This window comes from Lipotes vexillifer, unplaced genomic scaffold (genome assembly GCF_000442215.2).
Source record: "Lipotes vexillifer unplaced genomic scaffold, Lipotes_vexillifer_v1.1 scaffold182, whole genome shotgun sequence".
NCBI lineage: Eukaryota > Metazoa > Chordata > Mammalia > Artiodactyla > Lipotidae > Lipotes > Lipotes vexillifer.
In genome coordinates this window covers 3,891,360-3,897,690 of record NW_006798798.1, presented here as the reverse complement: position 1 = coordinate 3,897,690, position 6,331 = coordinate 3,891,360, and the positions used below count along the sequence as shown (strand labels likewise).

General features: G+C 50.7%; 1 non-coding gene across 1 annotated transcript; it reads right to left on the bottom strand.

The window, feature by feature from the left end:
* Window positions 1-2,597: 2,597 nt before the first annotated feature.
* Window positions 2,598-2,669, bottom strand: TRNAE-UUC (transfer RNA glutamic acid (anticodon UUC)). Its single transcript has one exon. It is a non-coding gene; the product is annotated as a tRNA-Glu (tRNA).
* Window positions 2,670-6,331: the final 3,662 nt, after the last annotated feature.

Here is a 6,331-nt window from a genome sequence, read left to right as displayed (position 1 = left end):
CCCCCCCCGCCGCTGCCCCCGCGCCCCGGGAGCCGCGCCGCGGCCGGCCTGTGCCCGGGGCCCCACGGCGTGCCCATGCCCCGCGGCGCGCAGCCCGCCCGGCCCTGGCGCCCCCTGGCCACCCCGCGCTGCTCCCAGCCCGCCCGGCCGGTGCCGCCGGTGGAGCGTCAGCGGGTCTGTGGGTCCTGCCGCCCGGCCCCTCGCCCGCCTGAGCCCGGAGGCCGCGCCGCGCCAGCCACGTGACGCGCCCGCCGAGCCGCAGTGGCGCTGGCAGGACGGTTGCTGGCTGCTGGGGCGGGCCGGGGGTTGCGCGCCCCGCCTCGGGTGCTGGACAGCTCCGCGCAGGCGGCCCCCGGCCAGTGCGTGCCCTCTGGCCCCTGAGCCTGGCTCTCCAAGCCGCCCTCCTCGCCGCCCAAGATTCGATTCCTCCCGGAGCCGGCTGTGATGGGAGGGGAGGGAAGGGATAATGGGTAGAGGGTGGCAGAGAAAGGGGCTAGCGGGGCTGATTAGGAGCTGAGGGAAGGACGGCGCGTGGTGGCGCAGGACTAAGGCCTGTCTTCCGCGTGAGGTTCTTGCCACTCCGACCTGCCCCCCTCATTTGCTACAACCCAAGTAGCCCTGCCACATCCCTGAGACGAATCGCTCTGCGCAAGGCGAGGCCTGTGAGGGGACATTGGTGACCACTCTAAGAGGCCCTGAGCCCACCCAGTCATCCCGACAAGCGCTGGGAAATGGAGAGGAGGCCTGTTTTCCAGGCTTGGGGCCCCTTCTGGGAGAGTTCCAGGCCCAGTAGAAGCAGAAACCGGGGAAACGGTTTGAGGAGGCCATATAGGGTTAAGCAGGGCCAACCCTCCCTCCGAGACTGATGTGAAACCAGAGGTCCCCAAAGGTTCCCTCCCTGGCGTGGGAGGCTTGTCATAGGCTGTCCCGCCTGGCCTGATGGAGGCTCAGGACCCCTCTCCCCCTTGATTTCCTCTGTTTAGGAAAGAAGGTAGAGAGACACTGATGTTATATTAGTGAACACTGTAGACTCATTTTCACTGTGCAGGCCAACTGGATTTTAATTTTTTTAAATTTGGGGGAAAAAAACTACTTTTAAGTTTTTTCTCTTTCCTTGTTCTCTCTCTTCTAATTGTTCTGGTGATTTTTCCAAAGCAGACTTCTTCTTGGGAGATGTATTAAAGGGTTTAAAAATCAAATAATGGGATAAATGACTCATTTATGGTAAAGAGCATTAGCCTGCTGTAATTTGGTTTCAGAATTTCCTCAGGCTGCTGCTGACTGCCTTGCAATGGGCGTTTATGCTCAGCAAAAATGTTCAGCAGAAGTTGGGACACTGACAGTGAAGGTCTGCAGTTTTGATTCCATTTGAAGATGCTTTCTACTTCAGTGTATGTTTTGCAAGCTCTATAAGGAATCCAGGGTTGAGGCCAATGCCCTGGGGAGTCCTAGTGGAGCCTGCAGCAAAAAGAAAAATGTGATCCCCTATATACACTTACCAAACTATCAGATATCAAATATCTTGGACCAAGTGGGAAAGCATGGCTATACATAAAGCTCCAAGTTGCCCAATCTGCTCACACCCTGCTGTCAACCCTTATAATCCCACACAGCAGGGGTATATGGCAGCTCAGGAACCTCAGGCCGGTTGGAGACAACACTTTCCACTGCACAGTAGAGCAGGGTCATAAAACAACAACAACCTAACTTTATTTAAACTTTTGCAAATTTGTTCAGCATGAATTTTTTTTGCATTTAGATGTTTTAAAATATGACTTATCTTGATTACTGGGGGTTTTTTGGCACAAACTTAGCCCCCCTGCCCATATTGAGACCTTAGCTATCTGATACCCCTTCCCGGTTTAGTCTCGCAGTGGTCTAGTGCCCTCTAGAGGCTGCCGCCCCAGGCAGGGGCCTCTCTAGAGGTCCCCAGTGTAACCCTGGCTCAGTCCTCTCCCCCAACACTTCTCACTACTTCTGGAGCAGTTCCTGGAAGCCTCATCTCTGCGGTAGGACTCGACACCCTGGCTGCAGTCACTGGGTCCCCCTCAACTTCTTAACAAACATTCTACCTTGGCTTGATTGTATCCAGGAGGTTTGTGTCCCTCACAACCCAAAATCTTCCAGCTACTGGAGAATTTAGTACTGGAAAGAGGGTGATGCAAGTAACAGACCCTGAGAACATGCAGACTGGTTGGGGCAGACAAGGGAGCAGTGGGGCAGAGGGATCCAGGCGGGGAATCAAGGTCCTCCTGGCAGGAAGCTGGCCTTCCCAGTTAGGAGGAAGCAAAGCTGCTGTCCCTCACACATGTCTCATGAGATTCAAACTGTGGGCCACTGAGGCCTTCAGCAGTCTGCTCCAGGAGTGAGGGGAAGAGGGCAAGCAGAGAGGAGAAGGAAGGGGCATGGAGGTGTCCCACATAAATCCCCGTCTGGAAGAACCCACTCACCAAAATGCAGGCACAAACTCAAGCCGGCTCTTACCCAGCTGGTTGCTGGACACTATGTAGAGGGTGCCAAGTTGGATGGTAATTATCTTTCTTTCTTTTTTTTTTTTTTTCTATTTTGGCCATGCTGCACGGTTTGCAGGATGTCAGTTCCCTGACCAGGGATTGAACCTGGGCCACAGCAATGAAAGCGCCGAATCCTAACCACTAGACCACCATGGAATTCCTGGTAATTGTCTTTCTTGATCTCAAATAGTTAATTTATTTGAGGATCAAAGGCCAAATATGGCTTTGGCAAGCCAAGCTGGAACAAGGGCTTATGACTACCTGGTCCAGGTTTACTGCAAGTGACTTCCAGGTGGGCAAACTCTTCATTGTCCAGACACCTCCCACTCTGCCATCTGCACCTTCCCTATTGTGCCCAGTTCAGTTCTGGCCACATCATTTACTGAGTCAATAATTTCTACTCTAATCCCCCGAGGCCAATCCATCACTAAGTCCTGATAGCTCGTCCCCACAATGTATCTCGAATCTACCCGCTTCTCTCTACCACCAGGCCACCTCCCTGGTCCCAGCCACCATCTCCTCTCTCTTGGGCCTCCTACGTGGTCCCCTGCCTCCCAATCAACAGCTGACTTTTTTTTTCTTTTTTTTTTTTTTTTGTGGTACGCGGGCCTCTCACTGTCGTGGCCTCTCCCACTGCAGAGCACAGGCTCCGGATGTGCAGTCTCAACGGCCATGGCTCATGGGCCCAGCCGCTCCACGGCATGTGGGATCTTCCCAGACCGGGGCACGAACCCGTGTCCCCTGCATCGGCAGGTGGACTCTCAACCACTGCGCCACCAGAGAAGCCCAGCTCACATTTTTAACATGCAAAGTGGACCATGCTCCTTGCAGAAAATGCTCCAGGACAGACTTCAAAGTTTTTAACCTGAGCTTTGTGATCCTGTGGGACTAGCCCTGCCTACCACCTCTCCAAGCCCCCTCTCCACCCAACTCGTTCTGGCCTCAGAACGTTTCCACCCTTCCCAGAGCTAATTTCTACTCTTCTTTCTTGGCCAGGAGAACAGTCAAGAAGCAGAGCCAGAGAGCATTTGGAGAGATGTTCTAAGCCCTGTGAGCAGCCCCTCCAGTGTGTGGACGTTCTGACTGACCCCACGTGTCCAGGGCCCCCTTGGAGAGAAGCACTCCAAGCACCTGAGACCAGCCACCCACTCGAGCCAGTGGTGGAGGGATTGTTCTGTATTCATTTAAGATAAGTCTCTCCCTTCCCTGGTGGTGCAGTGGTTAAGAATCCTCCTGCCAATTCAGGGAACATGGGTTCATTCCCTCGTCCGGGAGGATCCCACACACTGTGGAACAAGTAAGCCTGTGCACCACAACTACTGAACCCGTGCTCTAGAGTCCATGCGCCACAACTACTGAGCCTACACTCTGGAGCCCACAAGCCACAACTACTGAGCCCGCGTGCCACAACTACTGATACCCGTGTGCCTAGAGCCCGTGCTCCGCAACAAGAGAAGCCACCACAATGAGAAGCCGGCGCACCACAACGAAGAGTAGCGCCCACTTGCCGCAACTAGAGAAAGCCTGCGTGCAGCAACGAAGACCCAGTGCAACCAAAAATAAGTAAATACATTTCTTAAAGGTTTAAAAGATAAGTCTCTCCTTGGGCAGAAACCATCCTCGGACACTTTATAAGATCCCTCTGGGACCCAGCAGAGGAGCCTCACAGGACAGGGGCTATTTTGCTCTCATATACATTAAAATCTGTGTTTCTCAAATGATGTTTTAAAATGTGAGCCATTTAGGTAGAAACTAACATGAAAGCCTGCAACTGTGGGATTTCTGAATGGCAGTTAATGTTGTACAACTTTGAAATAAGATGATGGAAGGACAGGAGAGGAAGCAAGAAAAGAATAGCTTTAGAGAAAGGGAGTTAAGGTTTATTTGCATTAAAAATACTAGAAATATCAAAACCACAATGAGATACCACTTTACATCTATTAAGATAGCTATTACAAAAAGAAAAGAAAGAAAATAACAAGTGTTGGCGAGAATGTGGAGAAGTTAGAACCCTAGTGCGTTTCTGATAGGAATGTAAAATGGTGCAGCTGCTGTGGGAAACAGTTTGGCAGTTTCTCAAAAGGTTAAATATAGAGCTACCATATGATCTAGCTAGTCCACTTCTGGGTATATACCCAAAAGAATTGAAAGCAGGAACACCAGGAAATGTTTGTACACTCGTGTTCATGGCAGCATTATTCACAGTAACCAACAGGTAGAAACAACACAAGTGCCCATTAATAAATGAATGGATAAACAAAATGTGATCGAGACAGATAGATACAGATATAGATATAATGGAATATTATTCAGCCTTAAACAGGAAGGATGTTCTGATACATGCTTCAACATGGATGAACCTTGAGAACATTATGCTAAGTGAAACAAGCCAGTCACAAAAGGACAAATACTGTGTGATTCCACTCATATGAGGGACCTAGAGTCGTGAAATTTATAGAGACAGAAAGTAGGAAGGTGGTTGCTGGGGGCTGGAGGGAGGAATGAATGGGGAGTCGTTGATTAACAGGTACGGAGTATCAGTTTGGGAAAATGAAAGAGATCTGGAGATGGACGGTGGTGACGGTTACACACAATGTGAATGTACTTAACGTCACTGAACTACACACTTAAAAATGGTTAAAATGGTAAATTGTGTGTAATGTGTGTTTTACCACAATTAAAAAATACTAGAAATAAACTGGCAAAGTTCAGGGTTGTGACACCATTTCCACTGGGCTCTGTGGGGTGAGTGGGCCAGGCTGAGTTGCTGCTTTGGATTTAGTGTGGCTCAATACCGGAACCTCCCAGACCTTGGTCTGCCAGGGGTGACGGGGGAAGAGCAGGCCTCAGAGCTGAGCACCTCCTCCACGCTGTGCGATGCCCAGGCATCCCAGCCACAGCCCAGTGACGGGCCACATCTGCAGGCACATCTGGTGATGGGCTCAGCACAGCGAAGTGCATCTAGCCATAGACACTCTCCAAGCCATTGCTGGGTTCTTCCAACTTTAAGAGAATAATAGCAGTAAAATCATTTCACCTTCAGTACTGAGCAGTAATTTCCAAATTATAGGCCTGGAACAGTGATAGTAAGTATGAAGTATGTCGTAAAAGCACCATTCCAAAAAGAAAAAAAAAGATTTTACTGCAATAAAAAGGTTAGTGCCAGGTCACCCCCTTACTTTACATAACCCTCTCCACTGTAATTCTGAACAAGGAGTGTGGTTCCAATTTTCAATCGGAAAGCTCCCCTCAGCCTTGCTGAACCACTCAGAAGTGCCCTGAAACAATAATCATTTGTATATTGACTTGGGGGAGAATCAGTCCAATTCAGTCCACCTCACTAAATTATTAATGGAGCAAAGTACATCAGAACCCCGAGGTGGGTTAACAGATACTGTCTGTTCTTTAACTGTGCTGCTGCCACAGGAATAAAGGTGACAGGTTGAGAGCCTGAGTCCAGAGGCACGTGTGCAGATCTGGGAAACCCAAGGCAGGAAGGATAGACTAGAAAAGCCATGGAGACAAGCCCTCACATCCCAAAGTGTCTCCTTCGTGGCCAAGGTCAAGAGAGTGGAGGCCCAGCTCACTTCCGGCACACGGGGGAGATGAAATCAGCCCACTGAGGGACTCCGGGTGGCTCCTAGGGAAGCCACACGTCCCTGTTAGAGCTCCTAGGACTCCTGGGGGACACATGGGGAGCCTAGTGCAGTACTGCTCACTCGCCAGGGCTCAGAGGACCCCTCCTCTACCATGGTGGACAGTAAGCCTTTATTATGGACTTAATGGCTGTATTTAAGTCAACTCATTTTACTTAAGTA